Source organism: Lynx canadensis, chromosome E2, assembly GCF_007474595.2.
Source record: "Lynx canadensis isolate LIC74 chromosome E2, mLynCan4.pri.v2, whole genome shotgun sequence".
In the NCBI taxonomy this organism is placed as follows: Eukaryota; Metazoa; Chordata; class Mammalia; order Carnivora; family Felidae; genus Lynx; species Lynx canadensis.
The window spans coordinates 38,981,057-39,001,103 of NC_044317.1; positions in this window are offsets into that span (position 1 = coordinate 38,981,057).

Sequence of the window (20,047 nt, forward strand, 5' to 3'; positions counted from 1 at the left end):
TAATTATTATTTAATAGTTATCAGCCTTGTTGGTGTCTCCAAGTATTTCAGGTTTAATGGAAGTCTATTCATGTTAATAAACAAAAGTTATTGAAGTTCTCAGTCCACTTACAGTGGAATGTCAACACAGAATCCTAAAGATTGCCAGAGAGGGGCGGGGAAAACAGAGGGGGAGCCCCAGGAGCCTGTGTCTTCCTGGTTCCTCTTTCAGCCCTCTGTCTCAACTTCTGCTTCAGAAGACTCTCTCTACTTAGCCTGCCTGGCCTGAATGAACGGGAACTTCAGATCTTCCCAGGACCTTCTCAAAGCACCTCCAACACAAAATGTTGGTGTCCCAGACTTTAAGGTTTATAGTAACCAGAGAGGGATGGATGTGACAGCATCAGCCATCAAATAGCCTGAGAGAGAATACTGAGACACCCCGGTTCTTGAAAGTTTCTGGGGCCCAGCCAGGCTCTCCCCATCTTGCTGCCCTCTTCCCGATGGACCAGCCTCAGTGTGTTCCCACTCTCTTCCTGGACTACCCCGTCCATAGCCATGAAGATCCATGCCATGTATCAGCAGTTGGGGGTCTAAAGCTCCAAACTAACACCTTGCCTTTCACATGGTCACATTTTTAGTATTGCTGCCTACCTTTCTTCTAAGTGAAGGACAGCTGTTATACGTAACAGTTTATTGTATTCCCATAATGAAATATGCAACACCCCCTTCCTCTTACAAGCCACAAGTATCCTAGTCAATTTTTATGGGTTTTTACATGGCAATTTTTAAATTCTAGCTATACATAAATATACATACATGCCCACAAGACCGCTGATCTGATTAAAACAAAGAAAATATCATCTTGAGAAAACTGACAAATCTTGAGCACTTTTTAAAAAGGTCTTTTGGTGTATTATATAAACACCATCACTTTGCAGAACAATTTGCTGTCCATGCAGTGATTTTAGGGTTTTTTTTTTTAAGATTGTCTATTATCAAAAGACTGTTTATCAGACAGGTAGCACAATCGAATGAATCCCAGCCATTTTGTGGACAGGTGGACTGAGCGAGAAGTTCAGAGGGCATTCTGGAATGATTTGCAACGTCTCAAACAGAAATATAACATCTTTCATCCTCTGCAGAGTCTGGAGCTAAATTCACACCTTTTTTTTTTCTTCCCATCACTTAAAATCAAATTCTCGCCCTTAATACTTCCTTTCAGAACTGCACCAAAAATGATAATGTCTTCTCATGCATACGAATTACCCAAAGTGTATGAGAATCAGCCCCACTGGAGTGTGCTGAAGTCTTAACCCAACTAAATTTAAAGCTGCTAAGCCTCGATTAAGGCAAAGTTGTCTTTTTATTTTATAAGACATTTAGGACAGTTCACATCACCCTGCACTGATGCACTAAAATAGATTGTGGGCAAACTATAAAGAGAGCATATGCTCCCCATATCTGTTCTGGAGCCAGGTTGGATGATGAATTCTGATTTGGGATTGAAGCAAACAGTGGCATCTGTCTCCCCTGCACACACCTGTTTGGACACGGGTTTAACACCCTCCTTCACTGTTCATCTGTGGAAAGGTGGTACATTTTCAACGGATATCTCATGCTGTACAGACCACACGGACACGCAACAGTTATTTGCTGGAGGAACAAACTCCTTGGAGAAACAGCAATAAAAGAAGTCTCTCCTGCAACAAATTTCCACTAATCATAGTTTTTGTGGAAGCCAAATTTTAAGCTTCACAGCTAAGCTCAGAACATGAATTGAAGATACCACGAGGGGGAGCTAGAGATCAGGAAATCCAGAAACCATTGGCGCTGCAGACCACTCAAGAAGCTCTGGACTTTAATCTTACGGACGAAGCCTTTCACTTGTAGGAACTGTGACAGCAACAACGACTTATATCTTCACCATTTTGCTACAATGGAGTTATTCTCTATATGCCCAGTTTGATAAATTTGCACACCCTGTGATTACATAGAATTTCCTGACTGGCTGCAGGCTACAGAACCCAGGTCTGTGTGATAAACAAGCATCTTAAGTACTTTGTGTTCATATCCTTTTTAGCCTGACACAGACAGAAATTCCACTTGTCTACTTTAGTGCTTTTCCAGGGGAAGTTGGAATTGGGAGACACTGTCTTCACCTAGGTCCTTCCCTAAAAGCAGAGCCTGAGAAAAGTCCTGAAACAAGGATGGCTTCTTTGAGAAGCTATCCCAGGAATGGGGAGAAGGAAGGGGAGAAAGTGGCAAAAGGGGAGGAGAGAAAGTGGATGCAAGGATGCATTATCAAGGCTGGCGGGTCATTGCTGTAGGCAGCCAGGGCTCAGCCCTGTGCAGACTTCTGAGCAGGCCTCCCAGAATTCTCTGCCTCCCCCCACCTCCCAGACCCCATCCCCCGCCCAGGGTTCCCATGAATGTTAATCTCCTGCACTTCCAGGCTGCATGTGTATCGTGTATGGTGCATGCTGAAAGGGCTCTTTCTGCCATCCCATGCCATGGCATTAGAGAAACCCTGGGGCCACAAGCAAAAAACGCACTTAAGGCAAGGTGCGATCAGGGCAAGGTAAGCTGAGGCTTGCGTGAAATCGTTCACCACAACCACAGCTGGCTGCAGAGTTGAGGCCAAGGGGATATGGGACAGGCAGTGCATAAGGCATGTCTGATACAGTCCACCCTTGTCCCCCTCAGGTCCACTCACACCCGCATTAAATCCAATCTGTCGCCACATCCTCAAGGCAGAGACGAGCCGAAATCCTTCCTGTAGATGGCCCTGGAGCCACAGTTGATATTCATCATCTCGCATACTAATACCAACCATTCTAGATTTCCGCTCTCTTGGCCAGCACTTGAACTTGTCTAAATTATATGCCAGGCGAGGTGACCAGACCTCCACCCCGGAGCATCCTAAGTCCTTAGTTGCTCTTTTTAGCCCATGGTTGCTACAATTGCCCATTTATCTTTACTGCGGGACACACATTCACCAAGAGGTGCCTATGTGAATCCCCTGAGATGAGACATACCTGGCCCTCCCTCTCTGTGAAGCAACACCTCTGTCCTTCATAATAATCAGGACTTGACTTCCCATCCATCATAATCACTACCTTTTATTGTTGTGGTGGTAAATACAGCACAACATTTGCTTTTTTTGAGAGAGAGAGTGCACATGCACAACAGGGACAGAAGGAGAAAGAGACTCTTAAGCAGGTTCCACTCCCAGCGAGAAGCCCTACACGGGGCTGGATCCCACGACCCTGGTATCGTGACCTGAGCCATAATCAAGAGTCAGATGCTGAACCAAGCCACCCATGTGCCCCCCAAACTTATTTTTAAGTATACAATTCAGTGGTATTAATTATGTTCACAATATTGTACAACCATCACTACTCTCTATTTCCAGAACTTTTTTTTTTTTTTTTTAATCGCCCAAACAGAAACCCTGTACCCATTAAGCAATAATTCCTTATTCCCCCTCTCCCAGCCCCTGGTAGCCTAATCTACTTCCTGGCTTACTTTACTCAGCATAGTGCTTTCAAGGTTCATCTATGTGGTAGCATGTATTAGAGTTTCATTCCCTTTTATGGTTGAATAATATCTCATTGTATGTCTGCCCTACATTTTGTTTATTCATGTATCTGTTGAGGGACCCTTCTGTTGTTCCCACCTTTTGGCTATTGTGAATTGTGCTGCAGAGAACATTGGCTTCCAAGTATTTGTTTGAGTCCCTGTTTTCAGTTCTTTTGGATATATACCAGGAAATGGAATCGCTGGTGACTCTAATTTTAATTTTTTGAGGAACCACCATACTGCTGTTTCCCACAGCCGCTGTGTCATTCTACATTCCCACCACAAGGGGTCTAATGTCTCCACATCCTCACCAACACTTGTTCTTTTCTTTTCTAGTAGCGTTTCCAACGGGTGTCAAGCAGTATCTTGTTATGGTTTGCATTTCTTTCATGACTGGTGGTGTTGGACAACTTTCGTGTGTTTTTGGTCACTTGTAGGTCTCATTTAGAGACATATCTATTAAGTTCTTTGCCTGTTTTTCAACTGAGTTGTTTGTCTTTCTGTTGTTGAGTTGTAGAGGTTCTTTATATACAGTTGACCCTTGAGAACACAGTTTTGGGGCTTCCTGGGTAGCTCAGTCCATTAAGCGCCGGAGTCTTGGTTTTGGCTCAGGTCATGATCTCACTGTTTGTGAGGTCAAGCCCCGTGTTGGGCTCTGCACTGACAGTGCAGAGCCTGTTGGGATCCTCACTCTCCCTCTCTCTGCCCCTCCCCCCACTCATGTATACACGCTTTCCCTGAAAATAAATAAACTTGAAAAAAAAGCAAAGAAAACACACTTTTGAACTGTGTGGGTCCACTTCCATGTGGATTTTTTTGTTTTTGGTAAATACAGTACAGTACTATGAATGTAGTTTCTCTTCCTTATAACTTTCTTAATATTGTTTTCTTTTCTCTAGCCTACTTTATTGTAAGAACATAGTATATAATATATATAACATACAATTTATGGGTTAATTGACTGTATATGTCATTGGTAAGGCTTCCCGTCAACAGTAGGCTACTAGTAGTTAAGTTCTGGGGGAGTCACAAATTATACATGGATTTTCCACTGTGTGGAGGTCAGCGCCCCAAGTCCTGCATTGTTCAAGAGTCAACTATATTCTGGATATTAAACTCTTATTAGATGTATGATTTGCAAATATCTTTTCCATTCCCTAGATTATTTTTTCACTTTCTTGAGAATGTCCTTTGATGCACACGTTTTAAATTTTGATGAAGTCCGATTTATTTTTCCTTGTGCTGCTCATGGCTTTGGTGTCATAATCTAAGAACCCATTGCCATATCCAAGGTCATGAAGATTTACCCCTATGTTTTCTTTTGAGACATTTATGGTTTTAGCTCTTACATGCAGGTCATTGATCAATTTTGAGTTGATTTTTATGAATGGTGTGAGGTAGAGGGTCCCTCTTCAGTTTTTTGCATGTGGAAATCTAGTTGTCCTAGCTTCTGCCTGCCCACCCCTTTTGTTTTTGCCTCTGGCCCACTTACATGAGAAACCCAGGGTGACCAGGTGGTAGTTATGCTTTAAATTCAGTGACATTTGCAATGTCCCCTAGTGGGAGAGACTGCCCTCCACTCCCTCTTCCCTCACCAAGAACCAAGACTGCTTATTTGCCAGAGCACAACCCAAGGTTGTGGGGACAAGAAGCACAGATTTCTCAAGTCAGTCACTGAGAGTGATGGTAAGAGAAGCCACTCTAACCCCCACCCCTTGGTTCCCGACTCATGGATTTCAGCTATTGGGAACATAGGACCAACATGGAGTTTAGCACATATGCTAAAGGATAGCACCCCACCTACACAGGGTGCTGTCCCAGGTTTTCCCCTTCACAGCCTTGCAATAGGCCATTCTGACTTTCTATTAGGCCAACTGTTTCTGGATGAATCTTTTGGTCATGAGTCCATTGTCTACTCCCTTTACTGTAAAACAGATCCCTAGGCTTGAGGCAATGTTTGAATCCCATGCCAATAAACCAGGCATCTGTAAATCCTTGGATGGTTATGCTGGTGAAGGCACTATGGCAGGGAAGGAAATCCATATCTAGAATAAGTGTTGACTCTGGCAAGGACTAATCACTGTCTCCCCTAGGGCAGAAAGAATCTGACATAATTAACTTCTTACCAATGTCCTGGTCTCCTTAACAAATCGTGTCATATTGAGCACCCAGTATTGGTTTATGTTGCTGACAGGTAAGAGTCAGCAGTGGCAGTAGCCAGATCACCCTTAATAAAAGGAAACACATGATGTTGGGCCCACATATAGCCTGATCTTTGCCACCATTGCCATGCCATTCATGAAATTATTTATTGTCCAAACAGTGGGTTGGCTGATAATGGATCCATAGAGTGAATCACCTTATCTACCTAGATGCTGAGTGCTTCCTCTGCACAAGATGCTCTCTGGGATGGGTGGAGCCTTAAAATAAGGCCAAAGATTGGTACACTGGTGCCCATTTCCATAGATTAGTATCACTGATTTTTCCTTTTGCCTCAAGCTCCAATATAGCCCAGCACAGTACTGTTACTGATCCTCTGTTTATTTCAAATTTTGGTATTTTGGGAGGCGCCTAGGTGGCTCAGTCAGTTAAGTGTCCCACTCTCAGTTTCAGCTCAGGTCATGATCTTATAGTCATGAGATCGAGCCCCTCATTGGGCTCTGCCCTGGGTATGGATCTTGCTTAAGATTTTCTCTCTCATCCTCTCCCTCTGTTCCTCCTGTGCTCGCTCAAGCGTATGTGCTCTTTCTCTCCCTCTGTCTCCCCCCCCCAAAAAAAAAGGTTTTTGGTATTTTACTCATCATGGATTTTTTTACATTAATTTGGACCCTTTAAATATTATAGTTAACATTTTTCTTCACTATCAATACATTTTTCACACAAAGTGAGGGCTATCCTTGTCCCAGCCTGAGGGCAATAGTTTTTTACTTAACATCCACATGTTGAACCAGTCTGTCTGTAAGCCAGATCCAAGTTTTCTCCTCCTGAGTCAGGGGGACATAGGCACATATGTTCTTACTTTATTGTAAGAACATAGTATATAATATATATAACATACAAATTATGTGTTAATCGACTATATATGTCATTCGTAAGGCTTCTTACCACCCCACCATAAGCCCAGAAGGTCATATCTTAGTCCTTTTGGGCTGCTATAACAGAACATAAGGAACCAGGTAGCTTATAAACAATAAACATCTATTTCTCACAGTTCTGGAGTCTGGGAAGTCCAAGATCATGGCACCAGCAGGTTTGGTGTCCTGTGACCGTCTTCTTCTGGGTTGCAGGGTGCCAACTTCTCCCTGTGTCCTTATGTGGTAGAAAGGGCTAGGGAGCTCTCTGGGGTCTCTTTTATAAGAGGACTAGTCCCACTTATGAGGGCTGTATCCTCATGGCCTCCCAAAGTCCCCATTACTAATACCACCACGTTTAGTGTTAGGAATTCAGTGTATGAACTTGGGGGAACACAAGCATTCAGACCATAACTGGCTCTAAGTGTGAGCTAAAGGAGAAGTGTCATTGCATCAGAGACAGATGATCTAAGGGTCTAAGCCACCTGTTCACATAATTTACATGTTTCTATTGGACTTCCTTGAGTGGACCTGATCCTGAATACACAATTTTCATTGTATGATGGATCACTATTGTGCCCTTCCAATCAATGACTTGTTGAGTCTGACAATGCCCAACTCATTATGGTTAGTCCAACAGCACAGTCACTGCTCTCTGATTAGTAGGCACTAAGTCTCTACCAGACCCAGTTGCACAACAGGAGCTGGTTCTTAAAGTATGAGTAGTTCTCTGCAGCAGAAGGAATGGTCTTACTCAAGAATGCTGAAGGTCTACACTGTGACTCTCCCACTGGGGCTTGCCAGAGACTCAACATGGAACCCTTCTCCATCATAGAGGATACTGAGTCTATCACCATTGGTTCCTCCAGTCATACAACCTGAGCAGAAGAGCAGATTGCTGTAGAGCCCTCTCTTGCTCTGGACTCCCTCAAAACTGGTAGTCTTCCAAGTCATCTGAGTAATGAATCTGGAGAAATATTACCAAGTGTGCTGTTCCTAGAGTCCCAGGGGTAAACCAAGTACTGTGCTTCTTTCTTAGTAGGAGATGATACAACAATCCTGCCATGTCCCAGGCCAGTGAGACCTCTAAAAACCTCATCAACATGGCATCCCCTGGATATTTCTAGGGTTCCCTTTCTACCCTTGGCATGCAAGTGTTTTCTTACTAGGGCATCCAATGCTTGCCACTTGCTGTTTACCAGGTCCATTTGGCCTAATGTTATAACGGAGCACCATTGTACTTTTCAGACTGTATTGTGACAGAGGGTACTGAGGTGCTATCTTATTCATGACATTTACATTCGTAGTTTAATAAAGTCATTTTTAAGCATCTATGTAGGATTTCTTTCTGGTTTCCAGCCCCTGCATAGTCCCTGGCACATGGCAAGGGGTCAGTAAATGTTGGTTGGTTGGTTGGTTGGTTGGTTGGATGGGAGAATACATGAATGGATTTCCATCTCCTTGGAACTTCTCCCAAGACATCAGCCAAGTTGCCTGTGTGAAGTAGGTTCTCACAGGGTCAAAAGAGCAACTTATGGTGAAATTTGAACAATATCTGTAGATTAGACAACACTATTATATCAGTGGTTATTTCCTGATTTTGATAATTGAACTGTGGTTATATAAAACAATGTTCTTGTTTTTAGAAAATATATACAGAAATACTTAAGAAAAAAAGGGAAGTGCATCTGCAACTTATTCCCAAGTGTTTCAGGAAAGAAATTATACATGTATATTTCTACCTGTCAATTAAGAAAATGATAAGACAAAGTATAGTAACATGAAACATTTGGAGAATCTGAGGGATAGATATACAGGAATCTTCTTTCTATTTCTGCAACTTTTATGTAAGTTTGAGATCATCTCAAAATAAAAGTTAGAAATAAATACATTAATAATTATAATTACCAATCTTATCAGTCATGAATTCTCAGTTTCATTAAAATCAACAACTAAAACAAACAATACATTCGACTCCTTAGGACATCTTTGTGCTCTTAGAACAAAAAGCCCCAAACAGAATCCACTTAAAATGGGTACAAATATGATTTGGTTATTGTCTACAAAATTGAACCTATCAACTATTGACACGAAGTTTGTTTTCAATATTTTACTAAACTAAATTCTAGGTTATTATGACCGCTATGCTCTAAATCTTAGGACAAAGGATGGATCGACTATTTTTTTATTTATAGCTTTTATATTTTATTTTATTTATTTCATAACATTTCATTTATAACTTTGATATTATTTATGACTGTCTTATTTTTAGGGGGAGAGTGGTTTTCTGCCAAAAGTACATGACATGCTCTGGCATCCTTTACTTACAACTTCCACAGGGTGATCACAAAAATATCATTCTTCTAAAACCATGTGAGGCTCCAAGTATTTGATATTCGAATCATCCTCCTTTGAACTCCTATCACGTCAACATTTTTGTCGATTTTCTTTCTTTTGATCCTTATCTGATCTAACTTGGCCAGAGGCGCAGGGCTTTCCACATGATCCCAGAAACTCTCCAACACTATTTTCATCAATTTCATGAAATCCTTGGTCTCTGTCAGGATTTTCAACCCCATTTCATAGACGATTTGCATCCCATCTCCGTTTTATTGATGGAAGTTTGAAACATGCTAGAGTCAGACCAAGATGCTGCCACGCTGGGCAGGGAGAAATTCTGGTGTCGGCAAGAAAACGAAGTTTGAGTGATTTGTGTGTATGTGACTCCGAGGGTTTCTGCTTCCCTTGCACTGTGTCACTGTGCCTACGGGGCTAAGGAGGCCCCTGCACGCTCTCCGAGCTGCCTGAGCCACGGGGTTGTGGAGCAGCAGAGACTTTTCTTCTGAGGAATTTCTAGGAAGCTTGCCATTCACCAGGTTTCCTAGTTCTATGCAATCAGGGACCCTGTGAGGTCTGCTGGAGGAGAGAGAGAGGGAGAGAGAGACATTTGTGAAAGACCAGCAGCTTCTCTGATTAAATGGTTCTAACCATGTACTCAAAATCCTCCTACCTGGTTCCTGATAGTTCCTCAATCCTTAACAGTCAAAACAATGCATGTTAAGGAGCACCTGGGTGTCTCAGTTGGTTAAGCGTCCTACTCTTGATCTTGGCTCCGGTTATGATCTCACAGGTCATGAGTTTGAGCCCCACGTGATTCTGCTTGTGATTCTCTCTCTCCCTCTCTCTCTTCTCTCTCTCTCAAGTAATTAAACATTTAAAAACATGAGTGTTAAGTGAAGGTTGGGGTCTTTCAAAAAGTGATTTTTAAAAGGGAGGTAAAGGAGGGATTACTACATGGAGCACAGGGGATTTTGAGGACAGTAGACATGCCTTGTGTGACACCATAATAATAGAGGCAGGTCCTTATACACTTGTCAGAACCTATTGAGTGTGCAGCACCCAGAGTGAGCCAGAAACTATGATGATGTGTCAGTGCAGGTTCATTACTAGTATCAAATGCACCACTCTGGTGGGGGGTGTTGATAAGGAGGGAGGCTGTGCAAGTGTTGGGAGGGGGGGGGTCGGGGTGGGGTAAATGGGAAACCTCTGCACCTTCATTCACTTTTGTCGTAAACCTAAAACTGCTCTAAACAAATAAGTCTCAGGGCGCTTCAGTGGCTCAGTCGGTTGAGCGTCTGACTCTCGATCTCGGCTCAGGTCATGATCTACTGCTTGTGAGTTTGAGCCCCGTGTCTGGCTCTGTGCTGACAGCTTGGAGCCTGCTTGGGATTCTCTCTCTTCCCCTCTCTCTGCCCCTCCCTTGTTTGTGTGTGCCTGCACATGTGCACTCTCTCTGTCTCAAAATAAGTAAACTTAAAAAAAATAAGTCTTAAGAAAATGGAATATTTCTTTTTAAGCTGAATCAGTACTTGAAATTGGAGACAGTAATCATGGCCACCATTTCCTGTGATTTTGCCAGCTCTGGGCTGTGAGCTTTATGTCTATGGGCACTTCTCTGTGGCACTGCATTTCACTGATGGAAGAAGTAAAATGACTGCATTTTACCAAGTACGGCCTTCAGCCCCTTGATGCTGAACTTCCCTTTCCCACCTGCTGGGGGTTCTTTATAGGGGATAGTATGTTGGCATCACCTTGGCCCATTGTAGGGGGACCTACAGACCCCTGGCCTTTGAGGGGCAATCCAGGGTCCCTTCAGCCCCACCAATGGCTGCCTTCTTATCTACACCTCCATCCCAGGCCCCCTGCCCCTCCCCATCCTCCATGTTCCTTTTCCTGGAGCCTAGCCACCTGCTGAGGTCGTCACTCTGAGAGGACTGCGGGGAACTGAGGTAGTCACAGGCCCCCATCTTTCTTCCCACACCCACTCCATGGCAGTCCCTGCCAGCTTCTGTGCTCAGGACACTCTGGTGTCCTCCACCTTTTGACCCAAGATTGCACCCATGGCTGTGTCCTCTTGGCTCCTCCCCGGGTGGCTTCCTCTGCTGCGCCTGCAGGTTCTGAGCTCAGTGCACCTAGGTGGGATTGGGGTGCTTGCTCCTCCTCCTGCAGGCACCCCAGTCATTCCATATGACTAACCCCCTCATACTCAGCACCCCACACGTGAGCCCAGGGTTTATTTGCACAGGGTTAATTTCCCCTTGGGTAGCAAGAAAATAACCATCTCACAAACCAGGATCCTCTCCTCTGTGTGGCCAGTATCCTTTCTTCTGGACACAGACTTGCCTGAGAAGCCAGACCTTCGTCCTTGCTTTTCGAGCAAGGAGACTTCCAGGTAACAGGACGTTTAACTGCTTCTGATGCACATCCATGGGCATCACTGATACTGGAAATAGCCCTGGGCATGAGAGCTAAGGCGACTGCAGACTTTACAGAGCCACATGGGCTCTGGGGCTGCCCTCCTCTGTGCCCCAGGGCTGGCCATGCCCCTCCCAACTGGCCTCCCCTTTCATTTTTATGCTGTGCTGCCAAACAGGTGGCTGAAAAGTCCTTTCACCCAGAGCCCTGCGGTTCCTGTTCCACTGTGCACCTGTTACAGAACACCCTCAAGGGCAGGCTTACTTAGCTAGTTTGTAAGATCTGGGGGATCGCTCTTCGGGAGTCCTTGAGCATGGACAGGAAGTCTCCTCTGACAGCCACCCCTCACTCTTTGTCAGAGGTGAAAATGAAGCTGAGATGGGGAGACGACTTCCCACAGTCACACAGCTAGTTGCTGCACTGAGTCATTAACTAGGCCAGTTTTACCCCCACCTGCCTGGTTTTCCCCACCCGTTCCCTCCCGACAGGTGCCTGCCTGCAACGCAGTCAATTCCCTCCAGGTCTAGACTTCAAGGTGTCCCGCCAGAGGGGCTGCTCTGCTGCTCGGCCCTGCCTCTCAGAGCCTCACTGGGGACTTGGGTGTATTGAGACAAAGCCCAGCCCTCTCATTAGACCATCTTTCCTAGTATATACTTTCATTTAAGGGCAAAGAAGGTCTCCTTTCATTATTTTGCTTTAAGTAACCAAGATCGACTTTAGACTACAAGGATTTGCCAGCGGAATACCCTTTGATCACATACCACCACTCAGTTGGGTCTGATGAATTACCCCAAACCCCACCATTGTTCTAGTCCTTCACTGAGACCAAGTAACCCCCACAGTCCCAGTTAAAGACAAGAGTGACCTGGTGGGGTAGCCCAGTCACCCACTCGCTCCTAACAGCCCATTAGCCCAGAGTGTTTATTTATTTGATTAGGTGCCTGTGTCATATGGTCCTAAAGGAAGTGGACACAGGAGAGAGCTTTCGATGGTGGGGAAAGAGGTAGGGGAAGTGCCCAGAAGAAGTAGAAGCTGGCTGGGGAGGCAGGGCAGTAAGCCTGCAGAGGCCATGCGTGAGTAATGGGGTCAAGGGCTGGCTGTCATGGCTTGGGAGTCAGGGACTGGGGAACAAGGGAGGGCAGGAAAAATCAGGGCCCCAACATTCATGATTTCAGCATTTCTGTTACCGCAGCTGCATGACTATGGCAAGTCCCTTAAACACTCTGTGCCTCCACGTCCTGAGGGTAAAGGGGAGACGGGAGCAGCTGGGGTGGGGCAGGGGGCAGGCTGGGCCTGCAGGGCCTTCTGGGCCCACTAGGTCATGGGGCTTTGTTCTAGATGCTACAGCAGGCCACTAGGCGGGTTGTGGGGGCAGGTTGGGGCCTGCAAGAAAGCTGATCAGATTGACTTTGAAACAGGGCCCCATGTGAGGAGCAGGGACTAGGGGAGTAAAGGAGGCTGGGGGGAGGTGTCAGGGCCTGAATGATTGTCTGTACCTCCCCTCACCCCAATTCATATGTTGAAGCCCTAATGCCCAATGTGATGGTATTAGGAGGTGGGGCCCTTGGGAGGTGATTGGGATTCGATGAGGTCACAAGGTTGGGCCCCTCATGATGGGATTAGTGCCCTTATCAGAAGAGACGCCACTGTGCTGGCCCTCCCTCTGCCTCCCTCTGCCTCCCTCTGCCATCTGAGGACAGGGAGAAGGCAGAGTGTGAGCCAGGAAGAGAGCTCTCACCAGAACCCGACCATGCTAGCACCCTCGTCTGCAGCTTCCAGCCTCCAGAACTGTGAGAAAATACATGCCTGTTGCTTAAGCCGGCCACTCTGTGGTCTGTTTGTATGGCAGCCTGAGCTAAGACAGGAAGCTAACGGGGGTTCCAACTCCATGAACGATGGAGCAGAGTGACAGCCAGGTGGGGAGGGGGGCAGACAGGGTATGGGGCACATGCTGTACCGATGGACCCACTTGATGACAGTTTGCATGCGGGGACAGAAGAGAAGGGGCATCAGGAATGTCTCCCAGGTCTCAGCTGGAGCCCTAGGGAAGACAGAGTCTGCTCTGGGCTGGGGGTCCATGGAGGGTAGCAGGTGGGGGTGGCCTTCTGTTGTGGAGGCTCCCGCCCTGGAGCATGCCCCACATCGGAGGTCTGGTCAGGGAGAGGCCCAAGAGGTGGAAGGCAGCGGGACGGTGGGGAGCTGCGCAGAGGCACCCCCAGAAGAGAGCAGCAGTGGATTACTGTGGTAAGGCCTTGCCTTTACGGGCTCTTAGTTCAATACGTTTACCCCAACCGTCTCCCCACAACCTATGTTGCCGTGCAAGCACATTCCGCCCTGGCTGTCCTCCTCTGTGGGGAGGGTCCTGCGGTTGCAAGCCACCCCCCATCCCCCCGACTCTGCAGATTCATGCTGTGTCCATCCTTCGTGGCCAGCCTCAGCGTCCCCGCTTCTTTCCCCCGAACTCGCTCAGCCCTTCTGTTCCCCGCTTTTGTGTGACCCGAGAGCCGTGAGTGCTCTTGTCTACTTCCACAACAATGGAGATGAGCTTCTCATGAGCAGGGGTCACCCTTTCTTCTCTTCTGAATCCTGGCAAACACGTGAGGAGGGGTTTTGGTGACACACAGACGCATGCCATCGGTATAGTTAAACACAAGATCTGTAGGTTGGGTTACGTAACCCGAAGCATCTTCTGAGAGTTAGAACAGGCCAGCTGTGGAATGCATTCTGCCTTTGAAGGTATGAATGGCCCTTCCCGAGAGGTGTCCAAGAGCACACACAGACGCCGTCTGGGGGAGGAAGAGGGTGAGGAGATTCCTGCTACGGGGGTGGGGAGGTCAGACTGCACAGCCCCTAAGGACAGCGCCTGCTCTGGGGGCCTCCCAGCCTAAGACCAGGGCAAGAAGAATGATCACGGAAAGCTGAAGGATTCACTGTCATAATTCCAGAGTTTGGCACTTAGCTTAATCTGAAAATATTTGCCAACCTATTATGAATAACGATATTTGCGGCTTAAAATGCTTACCCTCCACAGCTTCGGAGTGTGAAGATGAGGCCTACCCTGACAAAGATGTACTCACTGCTTTCAGAGCAAATTGACACAGGGAGCTTACAAACCTAATTGTTGGCATCTCTGTCACATTTGCCTCCCCCGGGGCCACTTTGATAACCCGGCTGACAAATGCAGTGGGGTGCAGCACGGGAAGGCTCCCGGGCCAGAGGGCTCAGTGGGCCCCAACTCCTCCTCACACCGGCCCACACACACCCTTCTGTTGTCATGGGGTCCCTGGACCCTCTTTCCTTGGCTGCCCACATGGTTCTCAGGGACATCGTTACCGCCATGCACACAGTGTGGCGAGGCCCCGAGGGTATGTGATCAAGGCCATCGGCCAAAGTGGGTGACCGAGGCCACCAGAATTCTTGGGCACTGAATGACTCCACACGTCTGTGGAGGAGGGGCTCCTCTTCCCTGAGGAATGGCCAAAGACCACCCGAGCTCTGTGTCCACGGGTAAAGATATCTGCACAGAACACAGGCTGCGGGGAGGCACACGTCCGTCAGCGTGGAAGGAAATTCCCGTCCAGGATAATCAAAAAGCCAGCCCATGGCGGAAGGTTGTTGCAGGGCCAGCCCGATCCAGGGCCTCACTTCTGCCCTGAAGCTGTTCTCGTGGTGCCTCAGCTGCGGCTCAAATCATGGGGTCCTCCCCTCTCGTGGATGGGACCCCTGCCCCCTCCAAGCCTCCACTGTGGCCGGGGGTGGGCTGCACACAAGAGGCAGGGGCTGAGAGTGGAGAAAGATGGAAAGGAAAACTGGGGTGCTCGAACGAGCCGTGCCGGGCAGGGAACACGCTCCCTTAGGGGAAGGGATAGAGAAGAAAGACGAGCAGCGGCTGGCCAGGAAAGCAGGGGCTGGCAGCCACCGCCAAGACTTGGAGCAGGAGAGAGATCTGCACAGCTCTGGCCTGGCCTCTGAGACCCAGAAAACTGGAGAATGAAGCCAAGCACAATGAAAACACTAAGTTTTAAAACTCACGCTCCAGCCAACACTTATACCTCAGTGAACTAGATCAGCATCTGCAGGGGTGAGGACAAGATATGGGCGGTCAGCTACATAACTGTCCAGGGTCCTGCGGCCAGGAGCCCCAGCTCCCTGTCTCAGCCATGTGCTCGGCAAGGCCGACGTCTGCATTCTTCATTCTTCTCGTTCTGCAGACACCTACCAGGGCTCCTGCTGTGGGCGTCGGGCCCTGTTCTTGCCATTGATCTGAGCAGTAGACACAGGGAGAGGTCACTGCTGTCACAGAGCCCACGTTCTCATTGACAGAGGTGGATGACAAAGAGGACAATTCAGATAACAACACAAGCACAAGAAAAATAAAGCAAGGTGAGAGGTTGGAAAGCAGGGCACTTTGGAGCAGGTGGTCCAAGACCTCCCTGAAGAGGTGACATCTGTGACAAGGAGACATGCAAGGACTGGGGAAGAGGGCTGGGCAGAGGGAACAGCCAGAGCAAAGGCACAGAGCATGGAGGAGCTTCTGGGGCATTCTGGGGCGGCCTGGGACCTCCGCTGGGTCTCTCTTGCAGGGCTCTCTGGTCCTCTGCTGATCCCCTGACGAGGGCTCCTGGAGCAGACAGGGCGCCCAGACCTGTCACCCGTGGGGAACCAGAGGCAGAAGCTGGGCAGGGCGCCTCTGAGACTGTCCAAAGAGCAAATACCACTCATTTTCAACATTGTTGCTCATACAAGAAAGTAGATAATTTAAAGCAAACAAACAATAAACCACTGCAGAGTCATCCAGTTGGTAGTTTGTTACTTCTTACCCAGAACATCCCCTTTAAATCCTCAGCAGGACAGGGCAGGACCCTGGGAATCTCGTTAAGTCTCTGACTTTAGGAAAGAATCTGACCATCCCGGGCTTGCCGGCAGGCTTGAAAGCAGTTTCTGGTCAGGCCCTGGGAAGGAACGGGGACCCTAACAATGTCTCCCTTTTTATTACTGGTAATTGTAACCCATCTGGTGTTTTGATGCACACATTTATGGAACGTAACTCGCTCAGCAGCAGTGCACACCCAGGGCCCAAACTGCATGGACGAGGGCACCACGTCTCCTCCAGGGCCACCTGGAAGCCTGGCCTCACCAGCAGTGGCTGTGGTCCCCAGGGCGAGGCTGGACGGCTGGGCCGAGGCCGCTCTGCAGGAGGACACACATAGCTCTCAGCATGTCCCTTTTTGCACATCTGTGGGGCAGGGATGACCCTCGGCACCCGGCACCCTGCCCACCTCACTGGGTCTGCCTGTCACAAAAACACCTACCATGTGCCCGGCCCCAAGGTCACAGAGAAAAGTTTGGATGAATGTTGCCAAGAAGTGTTCTGGCCTCCCCAGCACTTGACAGAGGCCGGCTTGTGTCACAGACGTTCCCACCTTGCCACCGTCGGGCTGTTCGTCTACCCCAGACATGGAGCCCACTTTGGGGGCAGGAGCGAAGCGTGGTTTGAAAAAGGTGTTGCTGCCAAAGCCAGCACAGGGCCCATCATGTGCTTACATATTGATTTCTCGTATAAAGGATTGTCAGTGTTACCAAATAAAAAGCTGTGAGGACCAGGCCAGCTTGCTTTGCCCAGCGTCTGGCACCATGCTGTGTTCCTAGGAGGTTCCAGAAGAAATGGAGGCTCTGATATGCCTCCCAGTTCTGCATGAACAGATGGGCTGACTCAATATGTGGGCCCAGCAAATGGGTTACCTCTGATCATCAGCCTCAGGGCCTCTGCTGGGCAGGACCTCAGGACCTCAGATTCTTTTCGGATTCCAAAGATTCTCTGAGACTCGCCCCTCTTCCCTATCCAGAAAGGCTCATTCCTTATGGCCCAGCCTTGTCCGCTCCCTCCCAGGCAAGCTCTAGTCCACGGTCACTCATGCAGCTCTCAGCCCCGTCCCCCACGAACCAGGCTCTCGGTTCCTAGAAGGTCACTGTTCTCTGGCCTTCCATCCAGGCTCACTGGCCCTTGAGCAAGGACGCAGAAAGAGCAGGTGTTAGAGGACAGCATGCCTAGGGCCCATGAGCCCCTGCAGCCACCTGCAGGCAAGGTTGGGCAGCCTGGTTAGGGGGCAGGAAGCTGGCTGTCCTCATCCCTGCCGGGCCGGAGAGGTCCTGCAGTACACATCGTAGTCAGGGGGCCCTCAGATTTTTGTTCCATACTTTTACATTTTGATTATTTCATATACGGCCTTCTGATGGACTCATTTATTGGGAAGCTAAAGATACTCTTAAATGCCTAAAAATAAACCTGATCTGCTAAAAATTCAGCTTTTCTCTCCCTCGCCTCCACCAGCTGGGCCTGTCTGCTTTCACTCCAACACCATCAGGAGCTACAAACAAGATTTACAAAAGCGAGCAAGTTTACACGGGCCTGATTAGCAGATTCTCTTTTCTCTTCAATTTGCCAAAACATTTTGGGGATGTTATTATTGAGACACTTCTCTTTTCTCTCTCTCTCTCTCTGTTTTTCTCTCTCCTCTTCTTTTCTTCCTTCCTTTTTTTTTTTTTTTTTTTTTTTAATCATCTCAGGTTTTATGTGCTCCTTTATGTGCTCCTTTATTGTGCTCCTTTATTTTAGCATTTAGGAAAACTTTTGTCCGAAAACAGCCTTCCGAAATTCTCTCCCAGTGGTCTGCAGCATCTCCTTCTTCAATTACTTTAAGAGACTCTCCTGATTTCTATGAACACCATGTGGGTTGCCTGAGGGCCAGTTAAGAATAACCCTCCTAAACCAATAAATTACACTCACCCTCATTTCCAGGGGAGCCCTTTTCCATAAATATCTGCCACGGAAATAAATCAGATACATTAATAAGAACTCCCTCCTCCCCCCAAACCAAACAGTGAACAGTAATGGTTATCAGACCAGTTAAAAGAATAAACCCATTAAATAAATAAATTTGCTCTACACCAATTTATGTCACTAGTGTACTTACGGGGAAACCTTTTAAAGGAGTAGATTTACAGTGCATACACACAGATCTCCACTGGGTATGTGTAATCACGCATAAGAAAGGCATTACTTTTAAAGTGGATGAATGGGCGATACTTTTTTGATTTACTGTTAGAAACAGAAAAATGGTAATGGCATGAAATAAGCGTTTGCAAACCCATTTCAGAAGACAGGAAATGCTTGATTTACCTAGGGCACCCATCATGTTCTGTATTTCAGATCGAAGTAGATAAATGGTAAGGCAAATGGATATTTGGGGGGAAATCTATAGCCTTGCTGTCAACTCTGCAAGTTAAATGTTTGGAATAAAAACGCAGAGAGTGTCTATGTGTGAGGAAGAACTCATGATTTATCAGCAATCTGGAAAAAGAGAGTGGGCAGTGCTTACCTGGGAAGGTGAGGCTTTCACAGAAATGGGCAGGGCCAGGCTCTTTCGATGGCTCCCGCTGGGCTCCTTATCTATGAAACCTGGTGTCCAAGTAGCCCTGCCCTCTCCCCAGGCCACCCAAACGCTGCCTTTAACACCGTTCTTGTTTTGATCTCTTTCTTGCACTTAAAAACCCTGCTGCCCTCCCAGAGACGGATGCCCTTATAGGGCACTTTATACAAGGCTGAGAATTGTTTTCACGCAGGCCACGTGGAGCAGTGGGCCTTGGTGTCATTCGCTAATCGATACCATGTACAAGTCTTTATTGAATGCCAACTGTGTACATTCACCTGTGTCAGTTGCTGCTTACAGATGCCTGTAAGATTTCTGCATTTCATACAACGCAGTATTTCCCAAGGCAGAAATCAATATCTAGAAATTGGCCACAATGTCAGGAGCCATGTCTACACTCAAACAGAGGATTGAAGTTAGCAGCCGAACCCCGTTTTCCTAAACAGCAGCCCTCCCTCTCTGAATTACCCGAGTCACTTCGGGAACGATTTCCTCTGTTTTCTCCCTTTGCACACAGCCACAGAGGAAGATACCAGCTGGATGGGACTGTGGCCCACATTTCAGTCCCAGCTCTGCTAGTCGCTAGCTGGCCACTTAGTCTCTCTGAGCCTCAGTTTCTGCATCTCCAAAATGAGTATAACCACCCCGTAGCCAGCAACAGTTCAATGTGGGGCAGGCAGAAAATAGTGACAATTACTGTCGTGTTGGTTTTCACCATCAGGGACACGCTGACCAGGTGACAGTCTGTGTGCCAGCTCTGTCCTAGGTGCTCAGAGGGCCAAGAGATTTCCAGCCCAGGTTCTGCCTCGGAGGAGACTGTGTTTGTTCTTGTGTACAAGAAAGAAGAAATCGCTGGGTGGCGTCACTATTGCTACAGAAGATCAGAGAGGAGGGCGTGGGTTGAATCCCACCTGTAAATACAGTCAGGATAGGTGGGGAGAGGGGGGCATTCGAGGCACTGGGCACAGCCTAGGCAAAGGCCTGGAGGGGCACTGTCCATGGAGGCAGCATCTGAGAGACAGAAAGAGTGTCTTTAGAGGTAAAACATGTGGGGGAATGAAAGGCAGTCACGGTCAGAACACTAGGACCTTCCGGGCTGCTTCTCAAAAGGTGCTCCTATAACTGTTCGCATGGGCTCATTCTCAGCTACAATCAGAAGCCTGGCTCCTTCCAGCCGATTCCAGTCCCCCTCAGGCAGTCAGACCCAGCTGGCCTCTCACTGTGGCTCTC